This window comes from Argentina silus (genome assembly GCF_951799395.1).
Source record: "Argentina silus genome assembly, chromosome: Y".
NCBI classification, from domain to species: domain Eukaryota; kingdom Metazoa; phylum Chordata; class Actinopteri; order Argentiniformes; family Argentinidae; genus Argentina; species Argentina silus.
The window spans coordinates 45657643-45681204 of record NC_139654.1 but is presented as its reverse complement, the minus strand read 5'-3'; the positions used below and the strand labels follow the sequence as shown (position 1 = coordinate 45681204).

The 23562-nt window shown below is 40.2% G+C and overlaps 1 pseudogene across 1 annotated transcript in view; it reads left to right on the top strand.

Moving 5' to 3' along the window:
- LOC310824153 overlaps positions 1-5809 on the top strand; it is a 43815-nt pseudogene extending 38006 nt beyond the window's left edge. The window contains exons 4-8 of the transcript in view: positions 71-198; positions 321-396; positions 553-713; positions 3375-3481; positions 5776-5809. The product of the transcript in view is annotated as an uncharacterized misc_RNA (transcript). The remainder of the gene's footprint in view (positions 1-70; positions 199-320; positions 397-552; positions 714-3374; positions 3482-5775) is intronic.
- Positions 5810-23562: the final 17753 nt, after the last annotated feature.

The following is a 23562-nucleotide window of genomic DNA, read 5'->3' as shown; positions in this document are numbered from 1 at the left end:
TAGGATTGGAGTCACGTATCATGGTATTTCCTGTTCCTGTTTGTAACCGTGGCATTTCCTGTCCGTCCAGCATTCTTCCCCTTCATGGGTCCTGTTATGGCAAACATGGAGGTATCCCTATTCCCTGCCTCGGTCACAGATTTCTTCTACGCTGTCTTTCAGAAGATCAAGTCCAATCGCGTGGCTAGCACCAGGAAGGTATGTAAATATAACTGATCAAATATACGATCTTCAGCCAGTATTGTGTAATACAATTGTAGAGATTTGGTAGCATCTGGTAGTTCTCATGTGATTTTGATCTGACGTAAGCCTGCTTCCAGAGTCGGGTAGATTTCCTGCAGCTGATGATAGACTCGCAGAAAGACAGCAACTCAAAGGGAGAGGAGCAGAGTAAAGGTGCCTGCCTTAAACACACACACACACACACACACACACACACACACACACACATACAGTACCTGCCTCAAACACCTATACCTACAAACACACCGTGGAAATACTCTACTTCGTCCCTTTCTCACACCTACCACCCCATTTCTCCCATCATCATAGGATTGAGTGACCATGAGATCTTGTCCCAGGCAATGATGTTCATCTTTGCTGGCTATGAGACCACCAGTAGCTCTCTGTCCTTCCTGGCCTACAATCTGGCAACCAACCCTCACATCATGACCAAGCTGCAGGAGGAGATACACACTGTGTTTCCCAACAAGGTAACCCCTCTGCAGACTCCTATATAGTACTATTCATGTGGAACAGGAAATATGATAGTGACAGTATTTTAGAGGGTACTGATGAGTGTGTAACCCCTGTGCACTGCAGACTCCTACAGTATCTATTACTATTGCTTTGGAACAGATGGTTAGATAGGTGACAGTATTTTACAGTGTGCTAATGTGTCTGTAGCATCCCTGTGCAGACTTCTGCCCAGTATTATTCATTTGAAACAGGAAGTAGATAGGTGTTGTTGGAATCTTCAGAATAGTTAAAAGGCTAGTACCTGAGAACCTGAGGGATCTACAGGGTATATACCTTAAAAGCATGTCTGACATGCAGTGGTGTGCATGACCATAGAGTGATTTCTAAACTAATACAATTATCTTAAAATAAATTATAAAACTAACAGGTAATCAGTGCAGAGACTTGTGTGATATGTGCTCTCCATCTGACTCGTGCTGCTGCATTCTGTATCATTTGCCAATAGCTTTCTTTGGTCGACCAGACAGGAGAGTGTTACAGTAATCAAGGCTGCTAGTAATACAAGCATGCATTCGTCTCTCAGTGTCAGCCTGCGAGAGGAAAGGTTGCACCTTTACAGCTGTGTTCTGTAAAGGTCCATGTAATATTCAAGCTTTCTAAAAGCTTCCTAACGGTTGTAATGACTATCTTTAATCGGTAGCGATCAGGGAACAAGATCCCTTATAATAAATCCCTTATGAATAAATATTTCATTTACGAACGCTGTTTTGGTTCGGAAAACACGCTTTTTAAAATGCAGTGTCCTACCTGACATTCGGTTTGCATATAAACATGTTGTGAGTGCCAGGGGTGTTCTAGGGGAGTAGACTGACCTTTCTCTGGTGGCTGCCTCTCCCAATCGTGTGCGCATGTAGAAACACAACAGCTAATGTCCAACACTGCAAGTTCATTTCGGGGGGATATATTATTATTAGGGAGGATGTTGTTGTTTGGACAACTTCAGACAGAATTTCTCCACGATGGCAGATTTCCGGCAAACTTACTTAACTTAAGTGTGCAGACAGTTTGACCAGGACAAGGACAAAGAGCATTTTGGCATCAGCATTAATTAATTAATTCTAAGGTCATTAAGAACCTAGTTAATAACTTAACAACATAGTGCTATCTCAGTGCTATGATCGGCACAAAAGCCAGATTGGAACATGTCAAAGGTACAGTTGGGAAGAAGGAGATTATTTAACAGTTTGAACACCTTTTTTTCAAGAATTATTATTTTTTTGCTTAAAAAGGGAAGGTTGGAGATTGGCCTAAAATCGCTAAGGACTGAAGAGTCTAAGTTACTTTTCTTCAGGAGGGGTTTCACCATGGTAGTTTTAGGTGCAGATGAACAGACCCCCACTTTGCTGAGCATTTCTGTATGACCACTGCAAAAGAGTTCATAGTGGTTCCATGTGGTGGAAGGTGGGGTAACAAGTCATCAAACACATCTTCAGGTCTTGCCTGAGTGATCCTCCTCACCTAATATTGGTTCTCTTATCTCAGAAGTATGTTGCAAATTCCTCACATTTGTAGGTGGAGAGCAGATCACCAGGTGTCTTGTGGGCGGGATTTATAAGGCTGTCAATCGTTGAAAAGAGCACTGTTTGAGTTGTTATGATTCATTATCAATTTTGAGAAATGATCCCGTCTGTCTTGGCGTTTTTTTATTGCCTTATTAAAAGCAGAAAGATGCTCTTGAAGAATATCAAGGTGGACCTGCAGTTTTTGTCCGCTCAGACTTTCTGCAAATTCTTTTAAATTTGGCCACAGCCTTTTTCAGTTTGACTGGTGCTACAGAGTCGATAGTTGCCCTTAGTTTGGTGTTGAAGCTGGTTGCTAAATCATTATCACAGGAGGAAGCTGTTGATGGTGTACTATTCATATTCATATTCATCATGAAATTCTCATCTGCTCAGCGACATGGCTAGATAAATAATAGAGTGAAAATATATTTTTCCCCACTTCTAATAGACTGACATGCATTCATGTTTAGCCAGGTTTCAGATAAAAACATTACAGTGCAGCTTTCGCTCTGAGATAAGATCAATAAAGGTTTTGCCAGATAGGGACCTAATATTCAAAAGCACCATGGTAATGTTCTCTGGGCTGTTCGGTGCTGCCCGGCCACAGTTAATGGAATGGATACCAAGTTATTCACATTTGAACCACCTGACAGTTTTCTTGTAGTCTGTCGACTGTGATAGGAAATAATAGACTGTAGCACATTCAGTATTCCAAGCAGTCAATCCACTAAAAGCAGCCCAGTTTAGTGGCATTTTGACTTCTGATTGATCCTTGTGTACATCTATCATTTACATTGTTCAGTGGAATCTAAATGTATTTTCTTCTAACTATCAAGATAACATTATTTAGCGATTTTTTTGTTTATTCATGTATAACAAAAAAGCAAGACACTATTACACACGTACATTGAAAGTAATGGCGTTCTGTATGCGGGTGTCATGAAATTAGGCTATGCAGATTAGAATAAGTACTGTACTGTGTTCATTTCCCAAAAAAAGAACACAAAAAACTAACAGCTCTTCAGATTTGCAACGAAAAATAGTTAGTTCTGGGTTTCGGCTACGTGAACGACCAATCACTAGTGCTCATGTGAGTGTAATATCCCTGTGCAGGCTCCTATCCAGTACGAGGCTCTGATGCAGATGGACTATCTAGACAGCGTGATCAACGAGTCTCTCAGGTTGTACCCCATCGACTTGAAAGAGTCGCCAAGAAATCTGTTGAGATCAGCGGCATCACCATCCCCAAGGGTATGGTTGTCATGATACCCATCTGGACCTTGCACCGTGACCCCGATGTGTGGGAAGACCCAGAGGAGTTCAAACCAGAGAGGTAATGGGCCACATCTTAACCACAACCACAATATCAATCACAACAGCAACGATAAGAGCAGTGTTCCACAAACAACCATAAAACAAACCTAAATGCGACGACCAAACACAAACAGGTTTCTTCAACCATGTATAACCATCATATTACTGTGATTTAATTGATATGTTCTTTAACCCCTCCTCCTCTGAACTCTCCGAGTGTAGGTTCAGTAAGGAGAACAAGGAGAGCATCGACCCATACACCTACATGCTGTTCGGGTTGGGCCCACGGAACTGTATCCGTGCGATTCGCTCTGGTATTGATGAAACTGGCGATGGTGGAGATTCTACAGAGGTTCAACTTCACCGTCTGCAAAGAGACAGATGTGAGACAAAATAATGATACAATGATTGTAAATATAATTTTGTACCTATGACTTTGTTGCGTTTCTATATGTAGCAGAGGTGATTTTGGAATCACACTCGCGTGATGAGGTAGCCCTGCCTGAGACATGTAAACTGAAGTGTCGCCCTCAGACCTTGAGGATGTCCTCTTGGCTTAATAGTAGCGTTTGTGTCTTCCACATGGGAGACCCGGGTTTGAACCCCCATACTACAATTCTGTACTTGCGTACTGCATGAGTATGTACTCCCCATTTAATTTCCCAGATTGCATTTTTCAGTACTAGGCGCCAATCATCCTCAGTATAGGCTACCTACTAAATGATGGAAGTGTGAGATTTAAAAAAAAAAGCTATTTGTATTTCTGCAAAACTCCCTCGAGACTTCATAGGGCCATTTTAATGTATGTCGACCCAAGAGAGGTTGTCCAGGAGTTTGAGTTTATTTGAATTTATAGTGCAATGCTACCCGAACGTAACAGTGACACTGTATTAGGTAACATTCATAGTGTAACGCTGACATCTGTTTTACTCGTTCCTTCATACTTTAACTGTGTGTCAACTCTCACCAGATACCCATTGAGATGGACCTGTTCCGCTGCCAGGAGTCCAACGACAACCAGCTCAAAGCAGACAGCCAGTGATGAGGACCTGCCCTGCTGCAGGTCTCTCAGTTATTATGTTACACATAGATCTAGGATCAGCCCCAACACTGGCTACTTTCAAAAATGGGCTTAAAAAAAAAAGGGCTTCGCTTTTGCCTTAAATTGAAACTAAATTGGCGCTAATAATTGCACTGTGACCCTAAAATGCACTGTGACTTTTTTTCTTTTTTTCTGTCTTTTATGCGTTTTTATTCTAATTTTGTTTTCATGCTCTTTCCTTTTTATCTATTTTACGTAAAGCACTTTGAATTGCCTCTGTGTATGAAATGTGCTATATAAATAAACTTGCCTTGCCTTGCCTTGCCTCGCCTCGCCTCTGGGCTCTGCTGCTACTGTATGCTGCTCTCTTTGTATCTGTCTATTAGTGGAGGTCCAGGACTAGTTGTACAGAGACAGTTGTTGTCTGTCGTCTGCAGTGCAGGGATTTGCATGTGACTTGTGTATGTTTTGTACTTGTCTGGTAGTGGGTCTCTATCATCACGCTAAAAACGTGTGTATAATCACAAACTAAATCATAACATGAGAATGAACAACATGCCATCAAAACATGACAATAAATAGGTGTTAGATTAGATTCAACTTTATTGTCATTGTGCAGAGTACAAGTACAAAGATAACGAAATGCAGTTAGCGTCTAACCAGAAGTGCAAAAAAGCAGAAAAGTGCAATGTGAACAATATATACAGGTAGAGCAGTATAAGCAATATATGAGCAGTATAAGTAGTGCAGTATAAGCAGTATATGAGCAGTATAAATAGTGCAGTACAAGCAATATATGTATTAACAGTAACATTATAAGCAGAATAAATATAGAATGCAGTATGAACAGTATAAGCAGTATATGAGCTGTATAAGTAGTGCAGTTACCAATGTATTGGTTCTATCTATGGGTATCGTAGTGCAGCAGTAGTCAAAATGTACCTGCATTTTATCGGTTGAAGTGCCATCTCATCTGTCATAAGATTTGACTTGTAAAACTGAAAAGTAGGATACAACTAATAGCCTAAATGTATAAACACAGAACACAACCAAAAAACAACATGGGAAAATCGTTTACGCATCCTCTGCAGCAGGAACAGTGCAGAGAAAAAGTATGTACAGTAAACCCCATAACTGAATACACTTCATACGCTTCAGCAAGACACACAACGCCTATACTGCAACAAAGTAAAAAGATGAGACAGACACGTGTCTTCAATAACTTGCTTAAATGTTTAATCAAAATACAAGCATTCGGCACATCGTTAACTTGTAGGAAAGTTTAATCAGGTTTTATCAATTGTATTATTTTAAATGTGAAATAAATATCATCAGTGCAGAGGCTATAACACACTACAAAAGTCACATTAAATCACGGAAAGTAGGCTAGGCTAATTAACGGAACTATATGAATATACAGCCGGAGCCCAGTCCAGGGTTCTGAAAGCGACAAGTAACAAGTGTGCCCATCAACTGTCTAGATATTAGGCCTATACGTAACATTTAGTCCTCCACTTTATATCACAGGTAGTATAACGTTTAAAATGACTACAAAACAAAAGCAATATAGTCTACAGTGAACGGCGCATTGTCCATTTGTCATACATGTCCAAACAGACCCGCTCACTTGAATAGGAAAGTAGCGCGGCGGTTCGTTGCTTCAGCAAACCTCTCGATGACTTTACTGTTGAAATCCATCTGTCCCTGGATCAATGCATTTTCAATGGAAATCATGTCAAGGCCGTTCAGTCGCTGGTGTCTGTTCTGTTCTGACAGATGTATAATGTCTTTGAATCCAGCCGATGCCCAAATAGTCTCCACCAAAAATCATACATGGGAAACAGAACAGCGCATGTTTCGAGGTGGTAGCGGTTAGCCATCACTTTTTGTCAAACCATTCCTGTTGGCCCTAAACGTTTTATCTCCAACTTCTCTTCCAAAGGCAATGTACTGAACCGCATGGTCAACAAATAATCTACACGATTCATTGTGAAAACTTTAGCTAGCTAGCATTAGCGATAGACGTACAGTAGATGAACTGAATTGCTTTGTGATTATTTCCTGTCATGTCAGACCACGTTAACGACATTAGCGTTTAATAGTTTTTCGCCACCTGTTGCTAGGCAGAATTCATACCCAATATAATTTGCGTGAGGTTTTCCCTGCTTACGCCAATCACGCTCACGTTGTTCCCCTCGCAACGATGGGGCAGAGTGCTCCGCTGCCCCACAGCAGAAAGACGGGACAGAGAGCGCAGTCCGCACACACTAGTAATTACTAGTAATTAGTAATTACTCCAAAAACAGCACTATACGAATTATGAGTCAAGTTTATTATATTTATACACACCAATTTCACCATTTAATCTATTTTGTATTAAATATAAAAGACTTATTATTATTACTAATAAAAAATAGGACTAATAATTGTTTCGTATTTGTAATGTACTTTATGAGACTTTATGTTTGTAATGTACTTTATAAAGAAAAAAACCCTGTATATCCCCAAATTTGATTCTATGCAATATGTTTTTTCAAATGTTGTATTTGTCTTGTAGGCTACTTTTGTGTAAGCCGTATATTGTGGGTAAAATGCACTATAAATTCAAATGAACTTAAACTTAAATGTGTATTGCAGTGGAATCCTAACTCGAGATCCGCGTGTAAATCGAATCAATTTCCCATTGACATGAATGCAAGATTTACGCGCGCGGATTTGGAGTTAGGATTCCACCCAAAATGCGTTGCTATTGGTATCATTATGACGTTGATATGTACACAGAATTGAGAATGTTCTGCAATAATACACAAAGTTCTTGAACTTTTAGTTTAGTGGCATAACGAGCTAAGACGCAACCTGAACCTGTGCAATCAGTATTACCAGAGTGAGATATAAAGAGATTATAACCGGAAGATTCGGCGCTTAACACAGCCTACTGACTGAGGTAGGCTAATGTAGGCCAGAGATGTAGTATAGTTGACATATAGTATAGATTTATAACACTTGTATTTGTAAATACTTGAGACGGCATAGGCCGACTACCTTTACAGCATTTGGACAAGGGACGCGTAAAAATGTCACTGAGAGATATCTGTCACTAGGAGATGATATTCCCATTAAGTCGAATTCAGCGTTGGATATTTCTATATGCCTAAAAACTCACATCTTTAGAAAGGCCTTCCTTTAGGTCCTGTCCTCTTGTTGTTGTTAGTGTTTTGTTTGTGTTTTTGTTTGTGTGTCTATTGCACTCAACTGCACAGGATTTGAAATTGTCGGCTACAAATGAAAAACACATTCCAAATAAAATATATTTTTTATTATTATTATGAGAGACCTAAATGCATGAATTGAATTAGGGCTATTTTAATTTTGCCGAGGTCTTCTGCTTATTAGCCTATATGCTCCTACCTGTACCAGGCCGATTCAAGTTAATAAAATGTGCCCATTATATGGCCACTGATATTTGACCTGTTGGCCACAATTGTAGGCTATATTTCAAGGCGTGTCAACAAACATAGCCAGCCAACCCATACTGGAAGCTTTTGCTGACTCTAACATAGGCCTCTGACAGGACCAAGTCACTTTGAACCATTGCATCGAACGCTGATAAGAGTTGTTAGGCAGTGAATTACCATGATAGTCATTCCAAACCCATTATGACGCCAGCCGAACGCACATTATAGATAATAACATTTCTTTGCTGCCAATCGGTGTACTGGTATTTGTTGACTGATTCAGTAGGGCAAACTCAAAGATTGTTATCCCTTTCTCATTTGGGGAATCTTTCTGACATTCCTGTTGCATTATAGTATGGGTGTGTGGAGATTATTTCAATCATTTTTGTTTGTGTTCTATCTACTGTAGGTGCATAAAAACAATGGAGGTGAAAATATATATGAGTATTGAGGATTAAGACAGAGAAGGCAGAGTTTGAGAAAAAGATAGAGGAATATGAGAAACAAAAGAGAAGGGACCAAAAAGTTAGGCAGAGGGAGGAGGAGATCCTGGCCAGAAAGGCAGAAAGACTGCAGGAGGACAGGAATGAGTTCAATAGGGAGAGGGAGGAGATGGACAGTGGGATCAAGATCCTCATGATGGAGATTGAGAAAGAGAAGGAGTCCTCAAAGGAGATACTTAGAAAGGCTGAGAAGGCAGAGGCAGAGTTAAATATGATGAGGAAGGAGAGCGTGAAAATCCAAAGAGACGGACAGAAGGTGGAGCAAGAAATGCTCAGGATGTGGAAGGAGAAGGAGACATTTCTCAAGGCCAAGAAACAGATGGAGAAAGAGATGGAGAAAAATATGGTGGCAGTCAAGAGGAGAGAGGCCCTGGTGATGGAGGCCGAAGAAAGACTTAAACTGAGCAAGGAAAAAGAGAAGGAAGAGCAGGAGAAGGAGACCTCAAAGGAGATGCTTAGAAAGACAGAGAAGGTCGGAGCAGAGTTGCAAATGATAAAGAAGGAGTGGATGAAAATCAAAAGAGACGGGCAGAAGGTGGAGCAAGAAATGCTTGGGATGTGGAAGGAGAAGGAGACATTTCTCAAGGCCAAGAAACAGATGGAAAAAGAAATGGAGGCAGTCAAGAGGAGAGAGGCCCTGGTGATGGTGGCTGAAGAAAGAGCGAAACAGAGTCTGGAAAAAGAGAAGCTAGAACAGGAGAGGGAGACATTGAAGAAGGTGAGCATGGTGACGATTAGAGAGATGGTAGAGAACCTATAGACTAAGTAGATGAAGGTGATTGTTGCTAGTTTTACTATAGCATTTAGTCCATGACCTTCAACTCTCAGTTGAATTTGTCCAATTCTTGTCTCACCTTGCACTCCCCTCTGATGTTACTTTTTTAATTTCAGATGAACGATGGCTCCAGATATGCAGATATGCCCCAACCCTCATGTTCTCTGATGGCTCAGCTGGTACACAATCAGGCAAACCAGGGGACGAGCCTTTCTGTCAAAAGCCTTGTTGATGTGGCCCTGGCTGAGAGCATGTGGGGGTGCAGAGATAAGACAGGGGACTGCACATGCCGACACCGTTAGCCTGGAACCCTCAACACAATTGGCCGCTATTTAGGGATACATAGCAAATCAATTTATATAGTTGTCTTAAGTTCAATAAATTAAGTTGAACATTAAATTAAATTGACTTCCTTTCTCTACCACTGTGACTGCTTGTGGCATTTATTATTATAGAAAGTCTTACTTGTGATGACCGTGATGTATGTAGCTGAAGATGAATGTAGCTATTTATTTTAAGTCGCTCTGGATAAGAGCTTCTGCTAAATTACTCAAACGTAGGCCTAAAGTACATCCGTAAAATAATGTATCCATTTCCTTTTAACCATCTCTAAACCCTAGATGGCAGTATTTACTCTTACACCAGAAACGTGACCAGTTGCACGTGTGGATGCAGAATAAATAGCCCTCCCAGTCTGTTTCTGCAAGGAACTTCTAATTTATGGATTCTCTACATATGTTGAGAGTCTTGTCAAGTCTGAATATGTTAGAGTTGGGGTTTGTCCTCTACCTCCAAATATAAACGAGGACAATCACTTTGTTTTTCATACAGGTACCACTATTGTATGTATTTCTATTATCAAGGTTTCTATTACTTTACCATACTATGAAACTAATTGAATATGTTTTTAAGCGTCCAAAAAGCATTGATACCATTTCCAAGCACTCCAAGAATCATTTTGCGTTGCTGCTACAGCAGCCGCGCAATGTCAACACTTTACACACGCACTGGTGTAGCATGTAACATTAAAATCCATCAACTTCATATCAAACCATTGATGATTGGTGAACTTGTTGGATCAGTTAAGGCCTGTGCCAGAAATCAGTACACACACCAATCACACAATGGGACTATAACAGACACATACAGTGCATTCTCAAAGTATTCAGACCCCTTCACTTTTTCCGCATTATGTTATGTTACAGCCTTATTCAAAAATAGATGAAATTATTAATCTAATCATTAATCTACACACAATACACAATAATGACAAAGGTGCTTCAACAAAGAACTGAGTAAAGGGTCTGAATACTTATGTAAAGGTGATATTTCAGTTTTTTATTTTGAATAAATTAGCAACAATTTCTAAAAACCTGTTTTCACTTTGTCATCATGGGGTATTGTGTGTCGATTGATGAGGGAAAAAAAATGTTGAATCCATTTTAGAATAAGGCTGTAACATCACAAAATGTGGAAAAAGTTAAAGGGTCTGAATACTTTCCGAGAGCACTGTATTTACATCTTGATTCACAGAATCACGCCTTGTACACACTTGCAAGTGATAGCAACGCCCATCACCTGTCCCAATAAAGAGATGCTCCAAGCGCACCATTTCATCCTTTCCACTCTTCACTCTCTGACTGTCTGAAGTGTACTGTAGTTGTGTTGTTGTAGCTGACTACACCTCAGCCTATGATTCTCACGGGGCGTTAGATTGTCTCTGATAGAATCCTACGGTTCAGCTCGACATTCAACGACGATTTTCACCTTCTGAGCACCTGTTAACTCTCTGAGCTAGCAGGCTAACCTGTGAGCTCTCAATTCTTTGTTATTGTTGAACCCTAGCTCAACAATAATTCCTCAGGTTATTATTATAACTTGCTAGGTCATATGTGTAGGCTACAGCTAGCACTTGGGACGGTCGGCTAACTAAGTTACTTGTTGTTTCCGGACAGCTGAGAACCTTGGCTAGCTTTGACAAGCTAATATTGAGAAATATTAGCACCCTGTTTGCAGGAGGGTTGGCCAGCTTGTGTTTGTAGCCCTGGGACTACTGAGCACTTTCTAGTTTGACATAATTCCTAGTTAGTTACCTCGTATAATGATCTAGAATATGCCAGTTCTCTCTAGTGTGAGACCAGTGCCATATCTAACTATGCGGGTACCAGTTCCCTGTGGTAGCACGTGGGTGTAGTAATGCTGAGGTGTGCTGATATTGTACCTGCTTGTTGCTTCGTGCGCTGTATCTAAACTAGTCAACTACACTATCTACAACTACACTGTCTATCACAACTAAGTCAACTAATAAACATGGGCTACGCATATCTTAAACATGCCTGTGTCTGTGTGTTTGTGTGTGTGTGTGTGTGTGTGTGTGTGTGTGTGTGTGTGTTTGCATACATGTGTTTTTTCGGGGATGCATAGAAAGTCTTCCAGCTGTTCCAATGAGAACATCCATCCATAGACCTATGCATTTAATTCTGGTTTGTTTATAACTAAGAGGAAGACACGGTTATCATCAAAAACCACTAGTTATCATCAAAAATGATGGTCACAGTTTGCTAAAAAAAAGTACCTAAAAAGCCTGCAGAGGTCTCGTAAAAATGAAAGTTTGGAGAAAAAAGGATCTGCCCAAGATTTACAGCATACCACCTCATCTGTGAAACATGGTGCAGGGGGTGTTAGGTTTGGGCATGTATAGTTGCCATTAGAACTTGTTAACTTGTCTTAATTGATGATTGTACCTGCTGACGGCAGCAGCAGAATGTATTCTGAAGTGCACAGAAACATCTTGTCTGCTTGAGTGCAAGCAAATGCGTCCAAATGCATTGGATGGTGCCACACCATACAATAAAACAATGCCATAGCCAAAACACTGCCATAGCAACTAGTGGAAAGATCTTGATTGGCCAAGTCAATCTTCAGATTAAAATTCAATTGAACATGCATTACATTTCCCTAATGATAAGAATTTAGGCAAAAAGACCTCAAAACAAACAACAACTGAAGATGGCTGCAGTACAGGCCTAGCAGAGCATCACCAAAGAAGATGCCCAGCGTCTGGTAGGGTTAGTGGGTTGCAGACTTCAGGCAGTTATTGTCCACTAAATACTAGTGGATTGTCCACTAAATACTAAACATGACTGCTTCATATGGACATTTGATAAGTCTGTCCCATTACTTTTGGGTACACTGAAATAGGGGGACTATGCATAAAAAGTGGGGTAATTTTTGAATGGTGAAACCAATGTGTACACAAATACCGTCAAATAAAAGCTGAGAATCTCTACTTGTAATAATTGTTTAATTTCAAATCTAAACGTTTGGAGTATAGAGCCGAAAGAACAAAAAATGTTTTGTTGTCCCATTACTTACACAGGCAGGGGTTTGGGAAAGTGAACAACATTTGATGGTGAATACATACTGTATGTCAAACCCCAGCCTGACCACTCCGTTCTTCCACCTCGGCTGGCCGCCTCTAAGAGGATGGAGTGGTTGCGCTAGTTGGTCACGGCTTTTCACTGTCTTGGCACCCCGGTGGTGGAACGAGCTTCCCAGTGCGGTCAGGACTGCAGAGTCACTACCTATCTTCCGCCGTAGATAGAAGACCCATCTCTTCAGGCTACATCTTGACTGTCCCTCCTAAATACCTCTTCACCTTCCACTACCCACCTGTACAGTACCTCTAATGTAAAGCATTTTTAAAAAGCATTGTGACTACCAATGGCCCATCTGCTAAATGTCAAAAATTTAAATGTAAATGTGGTGAAAATGGGTGAAGTGTCTAGCCCCAAATTTACAAAAAATGGTTAGGGCATAAACCCAATATTTTCATGTTTTATTCATTTTTCCAGAGAACAGATTGGTGTTGAATTGTGGGATATATGAAGGATTGCCCCTTTTAAAAGGCTACCCATTTTTAATTGGCAATTAGGGCACTTGAAATTAGCCAAATAAGCCACCTTTTTGGAGTGGTAGGGTCTCTCTCTGATAACCCCCCCCCCCCCCCCCTAAAAAGTACCACATAGGTTCTTGACATCAAAGATGAGCATGGAAATTAACAGGCCATGTAGCAATTAAGCTTATTTTATTTTCTCGTGCATGAGGTTATTCGCAGGTTACCTAAATGTTAACCTCGTCCTCAGGCTATCGCTCACAGCGCATATAAGTCTGGAATAACGACGACTCAAACCTGGCCGTAGGGTGATTACTGATTAAAGTACTTGTTATTATTTGATTTCAGCTAATCACACGGCTGCAAGGTGTAGCTTCTTATCAGAAATGTGTGGAATGTGCTGTGGAAGATGATTGATCCGAGGTAAAGCCAATGGCTATGCCCCGTCCCTGTTTTTGACGCTCTTGCTCTTGGCTTAATGAAAGCCAATGAAGTTTAACGCATTGGTCCAACAGACCTTTCGGGCATTTGGGCGGAAGTGTCTGGGAACGAGACTACTTAAATCTTAACATAATATTAACATAATCTTCAGCAGTACATGCTAAGCACAGTGTATCTATGAGAAGATATTCAGCAGTTTGCTCGTACAAAAGTCCTACAATTCCGAAGCGAGTATAAACCAAGGCAATAATTAATATTAAATACATTTAAATACATTCATAAAGTTCTTCATAACCAACATCAGGGAGATGTGACCAGAGAGGTGGTTGAGTGGATCCTGGCTATAAGGGCACACTCTTGCCAACACACATTCTGGTGTGACATGTGCGATGTCTTATTGATCTATGTTGCTTTGGCTGTCTCCATGTGTGGATCATTGTAATCAGGGGTGGGGCTGGCCTTTTAAACACCTGTGCTTTGTTTCATTCAGGGAAAACAAAGAGATTTTTAACATTTCTTTTAAAGAGACAACACACATTTTCTGCCATGCCTCTGTCAATTGATTTGGCTTTAATCAATGGTTTCTTCTTGATGTTGTGTACATGTTTTCATGCCTATGTCACCTTTCAGAGGAAATCAAGGAACCTATCCAGATCTGATGTCGTATTAGATGAGTCAAACCCTGTCAGAACATAGTTTGCTTTTGCTAGATTCTTTTCTTTTCTTTTGTCTAGTATTGGTATACATGGTCGAAATGATGCACTCATGTTTAGTATTTGGTTGACAATACTTTGTATGCAATAACCGTCTGGGACCCATTGACCCCACCAGGTGCTGGGTATCTTCTCTGGTGATATTCTGCCAGGCCAGCCATCTTTTTGCCAGGTCTTTTTGCCCAAAATCTTACCATCAGAAAATGAAATGCATGTTCAGTAGGATTTAAATCCAAACATTGACATGGCCAGTCAAGGACTTTCCACTTTTTCGCCCTGAAAATCTCCCGAGCTCCAATGGCAGTATGTTTTGGGTCATTGTCTTACTGTATGATGAAGCGCCATCCAATGAATTTGGAAGCATTGCTTTTACTCGACCAGACAAGATATTTCTGTACACTTCAGAATACATTCTGCTGCTACTGTCAGCAGTAACATCATCAATTATGATAAGTTAGCAAGTTCTAGTGGCAGCTATACATGCCCAAACCATAGCATCCCCTCCACCATGTTTCACAGATGAGATGGTATGCTGTAAACCTTGGGCAGATCCTTTTTTCTCCAAACTTTCCTCTTGCAATCACTCTGATAATATTCATCTTATCTGTCCACAAGACTTTTTTCCACACCTCTGCAGGCTTTTTAGGTACTTCTTAGCAAACTGTAACCCGACTATCCTTTTTAAGAATAACTAGTGGTTTGCATCTTGCAGTGAATCCTCAGCCATTTGCGATTGCTGAGCTCATCAGTGCTTGATTTTGGCAAGTCTAAGGTTTTGACTATGTTTCAGATTTTTCAGCTTTCACCATTTGTCAATTCCTTTGCTATTGTAATGTATCTAACACCTTGTCCTTTGTTGGGAATGATATTTAAGGAGAGGGACAGCGAGATATTCTTTGAGTTTTGGGTTAGGCCCATCACGGGCATCATTCTCCCGCGTTGTCCTTGACGCACGTTAACGTATGGTTAAAACTTACAGACGTATGTTGTTTTAAATTGTGTTAAATTGGTTATTTTGTTGATACTCTATTCTCATTCTTCCTATGGGCATTAATGTGATGTTGTGCGCTCGATAAAGGTTCTGTTAATCAGGGCTGGCTCTAGCCATTTTGGTGCCCAAGCATTTTTCCTTCTTTTGCATTATCAAATGTCTAAATTAAGCACTCATGTTTAGTATTTGGTCCCCAATCCTTTGTATGCAAAAGTGCAAAAGTCTGTGACCCATTGACCCAACCAGACGCTGGGTATCTTCTCTGGTAATGCTATGTTGCAGCGACTGTTGTTGTTTTTTTAGGATGTTTTGCCCTAAGTCTCCTCTTGAGCAAATGAAATGCATGTTCTATAGGATTTAAATCTGGAGACTGACTTGGCCAGTCAACAACTTTCCACTTTTTGGCCCTGAAAAATTCCCTAGTTCCTATGGCAGTATGTTTTGGGTCATTGTCCTGCTGTATGATGAAATGCTGTCCAATGAGTTTGGAGCCATTTACTTGTACTTGGACTGACAAGATGTAAATAAATGATTCTCAATTATGGTGAGCATTCTTTGGTTATCCACTGGAAGTCTTCCTTGGCCTACTAGGTAATTTGCGATTTCTGAGCTCACCAGTGCTTTCTTTCCTTTTAATGAAGTTAAATGAAGTTCCAAACTGTTGATTTTGGTAGGTTTAAGGTTTTGGCTATGTTTATTTTTTTTCTGATATTTCAGCATCATAATGGCTTCCCTGACTTTCAATAACATCTCTTTGGTCCTCATGTTGACAAGACACCAATAGCAGACTGCACAAATTATGTGACGGAACACACCTGACGAACACACTTGTCAAGCCAATTGTCCTATCACTTTTGTGTAGCCTGAAATAGGGGGATTATGCATAAAAGTGTTGGAATTTCTGAATGATAAACCAATATGTACATTATATAAAAAATTAAAATCTCTACGTTTTTATTTCAAATCCAAACAGAAGAAAAAATGCTTCACTGTCCCATTACTTACGCACGGTACTGTATAACCTTCTGTGGAAAGGGTTTTACATGGAACCCAAAAGGTTTCTTCAAAGGGACAGTGGAAGAAGAACCCTTTTTAGTTCTAGGTAGCACTTTTTCAAAGAGTGCAGGATCTGTGATGGGTCTGTCTGTCTCTATCTACGGTATATTTGCTTGAATGCCACAGCCTATTTAAGTATTGTTGCTGACCATGTGCATCCCTTCATGGCCACAATTTACCCACCTTCTAATGGCTACTTCCAGCATGATAATGCACCATGTCACAAAGCAAAAGTCGTCTTAAACTGGTTTCATGAACATGACAATGAGTTCAGTGTTCTTCAGTGGCCTTCCTTGTCACCGGATCTGAATCCAATAGAACATCTTTGGGATGTGGCACAACGGGAGATTCACATCTTGAAAGTGCACCTGAAAAATGTGCAGGAATTGCGTGATGCAATCATGTCATCATTGACCAGAATCTCAAAGGAATCAATGTCACGAAGAATTGAGGCTGTTTTGAAAGCAAAGGGAGGCTCTACCTAGTATTAGTATAGTGTTCCTAATAAAGTGTTGGGTGAGTGTATATCTAACTATCTTTGTTTTTGCTGGTCTGTAGGATCTATGATGGCCGTCAGCCCGTCCTGTGTATCATGGACACAGCCATGATCAAAACCATCCTCATCAAGGAATGCTACTCCCTTTTCACTAACAGGAGGGTAATACGCTAAATTGAAGTTGTTGTATGGGGAAAAAAACATAAGGGCTCATTAAATAGATAATATCATTGTTATTATAGCATTATTAATATTCGGTTAATTTTGCAGTATATAATCATTGTTATTTTTCTAGAATTTCTATCTCAACGGGCCTCTGTATGACGCCGTGTTTATCGCTGAGGATGATGCATGGAGACGGATCCGCAGTGTCCTGTCTCCCTCCTTCACCAGTGGGCGGATCAAAGAGGTACAGTCCCATCTCTCCTCTCCTTCTTTTATTCATTCCAACAACACAAATAAATGAATGACTAACAACTCTGACGTGTGTGTGTGTGTTTATGTGATTTGTACTATGTGTATAGTGTGTATTCATTGTTGTTTGTTGTTGTGTGAAGCAGCAACTTTAATTGTCTAAGACAAATTTCCATCCGGGACAACAAAGTATATTTAATCTTATCTTAGATAAGTTCAGTGGTCAGATGACAGAGTTTAGAATAATAGTTCATCTTTGGAGTCAGTTATTCCTTGACTATATACATAATGTATCCTGTATGAATGTATATTCTCAGGCTATATAAACATTAAAATAATTCCTGTTTCAAACATGATATTAACCCATGTTTTGCACATATTAATCCATGTATCAATCATCATATTTTTCCATGTATCCTTCCCAACTCAGATGTTCGGGATCATGAAGCAGCACTCTGGTAATTTGGTCAGCAATCTGAAGAAGACGGCCGATAACGAAGAGCCCATTGAACTAAAAGAGTGAGTATTTCTCTCCGAGAAGATAAGGTGAATTTGTAATTTCAGTGAACTCCCCCTTTAAGTTTGTGGTTGTGGTTCTGGTGGTCAAAGATTTTGTGGTTGTGTTCCAGGTTCTTTGGACCATACAGTATGGATGTGGTCGTCAGCACTTCATTCAGTGTCGACATCGACTCCCTCCACAACCCCTCTGACCCCTTTGTGACCAACATCAAGAAAATGCTCAAGTTTGACATCTTCAGCTCACTGTTCCTCACAGTCGGTACAACTGCCTCCATATAGCTTTCAGTCTCAATCATTTTGTGCTTAATAAATGAAGCTATCGATTTCATTACACTGTGGAAACACTCTATGAGACCACCAGTAGCTCTCTGTCCTTCCTGGCCTACAATCTGGCAACCAGCCCTCACATTATGACCAAGCTGCAGGAGGAGATAGACACTGTTTCCCAACAAGGTAACCCCTCTGCAGACTCCTATATAGTACTATTCATGTGGAACAGGAAATATGATAGTGACAGTATTTTAGAGGGTACTGATGAGTGTGTAACCCCTGTGCACTGCAGACTCCTACAGTATCTATTACTATTGCTTTGGAACAGATGGTTAGATAGGTGACAGTATTTTACAGTGTGCTAATGTGTCTGTAGCATCCCTGTGCAGACTTCTGCCCAGTATTATTCATTTGAAACAGGAAGTAGATAGGTGTTGTTGGAATCTTCAGAATAGTTAAAAGGCTAGTACCTGAGAACCTGAGGGATCTACAGGGTATATACCTTAAAAGCATGTCTGACATGCAGTGGTGTGCATGACCATAGAGTGATTTCTAAACTAATACAATTATAATAAAATAAATTATAAAACTAACAGGTAATCAGTGCAGAGACTTGTGTGATATGTGCTCTCCATCTGACTCGTGCTGCTGCATTCTGTATCATTTGCCAATAGCTTTCTTTGGTCGACCAGACAGGAGAGTGTTACAGTAATCAAGGCTGCTAGTAATACAAGCATGCATTCGTCTCTCAGTGTCAGCCTGCGAGAGGAAAGGTTGCACCTTTACAGCTGTGTTCTGTAAAGGTCCATGTAATATTCAAGCTTTCTAAAAGCTTCCTAACGGTTGTAATGACTATCTTTAATCGGTAGCGATCAGGGAACAAGATCCCTTATAATAAATCCCTTATGAATAAATATTTCATTTACGAATGCTGTTTTGGTTCGGAAAACACGCTTTTTAAAATGCAGTGTCCTACCTGACATTCGGTTTGCATATAAACATGTTGTGAGTGCCAGGGGTGTTCTAGGGGAGTAGACTGACCTTTCTCTGGTGGCTGCCTCTCCCAATCGTGTGCGCATGTAGAAACACAACAGCTAATGTCCAACACTGCAAGTTCATTTCGGGGGGATATATTATTATTAGGGAGGATGTTGTTGTTTGGACAACTTCAGACAGAATTTCTCCACGATGGCAGATTTCCGGCAAACTTACTTACTCTTCTTTAAGTGATACAAATATGTTTTAGTCACATTCTTGATATGGGTTTCAAAATTAAGATCTGAGTCAATGGTAACACCTTGTTTTTTTGCCTGGTGCTTAGTGTTACTGTAAGTAGTGTCTTTAAGTGTGCAGACAGTTTGACCAGGACAAGGACAAAGAGCATTTTGGCATCAGCATTAATTAATCAATTCTAAGGTCATTAAGAACCTAGTTAATAACTTAACAACATAGTGCTATCTCAGTGCTATGATCGGCACAAAAGCCAGATTGGAACATGTCAAAGGTACAGTTGGGAAGAAGGAGATTATTTAACAGTTTGAACACCTTTTTTTCAAGAATTATTATTTTTTTGCTTAAAAAGGGAAGGTTGGAGATTGGCCTAAAATCGCAAAGGACTGAAGAGTCTAAGTTACTTTTCTTCAGGAGGGGTTTCACCACGGTAGTTTTAGGTGCAGATGAACAGACCCCCACTTTGCTGAGCATTTCTGTATGACCACTGCAAAAGAGTTCATAGTGCTTCCATGTGGTGGAAGGTGGGGTAACAAGTCATCAAACACATCTTCAGGTCTTGCCTGAGTGATCCTCCTCACCTAATATTGGTTCTCTTATCTCAGAAGTATGTTGCAAATTCCTCACATTTGTAGGTGGAGAGCAGATCACCAGGTGTCTTGTGGGCGGGATTTATAAGGCTGTCAATCGTTGAAAAGAGCACTGTTTGAGTTGTTATGATTCATTATCAATTTTGAGAAATGATCCCGTCTGTCTCGGCGTTTTTTTATTGCCTTATTAAAAGCAGAAAGATGCTCTCGAAGAATATCAAGGTGGACCTGCAGTTTTTGTCCGCTCAGACTTTCTGCAAATTCTTTTAAATTTGGCCACAGCCTTTTTCAGTTTGACTGGTGCTACAGAGTCGATAGTTGCCCTTAGTTTGGTGTTGAAGCTGGTTGCTAAATCATTATCACAGGAGGAAGCTGTTGATGGTGTACTATTCATATTCATATTCATCATGAAATTCTCATCTGCTCAGCGACATGGCTAGATAAATAATAGAGTGAAAATATATTTTTCCCCACTTCTAATAGACTGACATGCATTCATGTTTAGCCAGGTTTCAGATAAAAACATTACAGTGCAGCTTTCGCTCTGAGATAAGATCAATAAAGGTTTTGCCAGATAGGGACCTAATATTCAAAAGCACCATGGTAATGTTCTCTGGGCTGTTCGGTGCTGCCCGGCCACAGTTAATGGAATGGATACCAAGTTATTCACATTTGAACCACCTGACAGTTTTCTTGTAGTCTGTCGACTGTGATAGGAAATAATAGACTGTAGCACATTCAGTATTCCAAGCAGTCAATCCACTAAAAGCAGCCCAGTTTAGTGGCATTTTGACTTCTGATTGATCCTTGTGTACATCTATCATTTACATTGTTCAGTGGAATCTAAATGTATTTTCTTCTAACTATCAAGATAACATTATTTAGCGATTTTTTTGTTTATTCATGTATAACAAAAAAGCAAGACACTATTACACACGTACATTGAAAGTAATGGCGTTCTGTATGCGGGTGTCATGAAATTAGGCTATGCAGATTAGAATAAGTACAGTACTGTGTTCATTTCCCAAAAAAAGAACACAAAAAACTAACAGCTCTTCAGATTTGCAACGAAAAATAGTTAGTTCTGGGTTTCGGCTACGTGAACGACCAATCACTAGTGCTCATGTGAGTGTAATATCCCTGTGCAGGCTCCTATCCAGTACGAGGCTCTGATGCAGATGGACTATCTAGACAGCGTGATCAACGAGTCTCTCAGGTTGTACCCCATCGACTTGAAAGAGTCGCCAAGAAATCTGTTGAGATCAGCGGCATCACCATCCCCAAGGGTATGGTCGTCATGATACCCATCTGGACCTTGCACCGTGACCCCGATGTGTGGGAAGACCCAGAGGAGTTCAAACCAGAGAGGTAATGGGCCACATCTTAACCACAACCACAATATCAATCACAACAGCAACGATAAGAGCAGTGTTCCACAAACAACCATAAAACAAACCTAAATGCGACGACCAAACACAAACAGGTTTCTTCAACCATGTATAACCATCATATTACTGTGATTTAATTGATATGTTCTTTAACCCCTACACCGTGTGTAGGTTCAGTAAGGAGAACAAGGAGAGCATCGACCCATACACCTACATGCCGTTCGGGTTGGGCCCACGGAACTGTATCGGGATGCGATTCACTCTGGTATTGATGAAACTGGCGATGGTGGAGATTCTACAGAGGTTCAACTTCACCGTCTGCAAAGAGACAGAGGTGAGACAAAATAATGATACAATGATTGTAAATATAATTTTGTACCTATGACTTTGTTGCGTTTCTATATGTAGCAGAGGTGATTTTGGAATCACACTCGCGTGATGAGGTAGCCCTGCCTGAGACATGTAAACTGAAGTGTCGCCCTCAGACCTTGAGGATGTCCTCTTGGCTTAATAGTAGCGTTTGTGTCTTCCACATGGGAGACCCGGGTTTGAACCCCCATACTACAATTCTGTACTTGCGTACTGCATGAGTATGTACTCCCCATTTAATTTCCCAGATTGCATTTTTCAGTACTAGGCGCCAATCATCCTCAGTATAGGCTACCTACTAAATGATGGAAGTGTGAGATTTAAAAAAAAAAAGCTATTTGTATTTCTGCAAAACTCCCTCGAGACTTCATAGGGCCATTTTAATGTATGTCGACCCAAGAGAGGTTGTCCAGGAGTTTGAGTTTATTTGAATTTATAGTGCAATGCTACCCGAACGTAACAGTGACACTGTATTAGGTAACATTCATAGTGTAACGCTGACATCTGTTTTACTCGTTCCTTCATACTTTAACTGTGTGTCAACTCTCACCAGATACCCATTGAGATGGACCTGTTCCGCTGCCAGGAGTCCAACGACAACCAGCTCAAAGCAGACAGCCAGTGATGAGGACCTGCCCTGCTGCAGGTCTCTCAGTTATTATGTTACACATAGATCTAGGATCAGCCCCAACACTGGCTACTTTCAAAAATGGGCTTAAAAAAAAAAGGGCTTCGCTTTTGCCTTAAATTGAAACTAAATTGGCGCTAATAATTGCACTGTGACCCTAAAATGCACTGTGACTTTTTTTCTTTGTTTCTGTCTTTTATGCGTTTTTATTCTAATTTTGTTTTCATGCTCTTTCCTTTTTATCTATTTTACGTAAAGCACTTTGAATTGCCTCTGTGTATGAAATGTGCTATATAAATAAACTTGCCTTGCCTTGCCTTGCCTCGCCTCGCCTCTGGGCTCTGCTGCTACTGTATGCTGCTCTCTTTGTATCTGTCTATTAGTGGAGGTCCAGGACTAGTTGTACAGAGACAGTTGTTGTCTGTCGTCTGCAGTGCAGGGATTTGCATGTGACTTGTGTATGTTTTGTACTTGTCTGGTAGTGGGTCTCTATCATCACGCTAAAAACGTGTGTATAATCACAAACTAAATCATAACATGAGAATGAACAACATGCCATCAAAACATGACAATAAATAGGTGTTAGATTAGATTCAACTTTATTGTCATTGTGCAGAGTACAAGTACAGAGATAACGAAATGCAGTTAGCGTCTAACCAGAAGTGCAAAAAAGCAGAAAAGTGCAATGTGAACAATATATACAGGTAGAGCAGTATAAGCAATATATGAGCAGTATAAGTAGTGCAGTATAAGCAGTATATGAGCAGTATAAGTAGTGCAGTATAAGCAGTATATGAGCAGTATAAGTAGTGCAGTATAAGCAGTATATGAGCAGTATAAGCAATATATGAGCAGTATAAGTAGTGCAGTATAAGCAGTATATGAGCAGTATAAGCAGTATATGAGCAGTATAAGTAGTGCAGTATAAGCAATATATGTATTAACAGTAACATTATAAGCAGAATAAATATAGAATGCAGTATGAACAGTATAAGCAGTATATGAGCTGTATAAGTAGTGCAGTTACCAATGTATTGGGTCTATCTATGGGTATCGTAGTGCAGCAGTAGTCAAAATGTACCTGCATTTTATCGGTTGAAGTGCCATCTCATCTGTCATAAGATTTGACTTGTAAAACTGAAAAGTAGGATACAACTAATAGCCTAAATGTATAAACACAGACCACAACCAAAAAACAACATGGGAAAATCG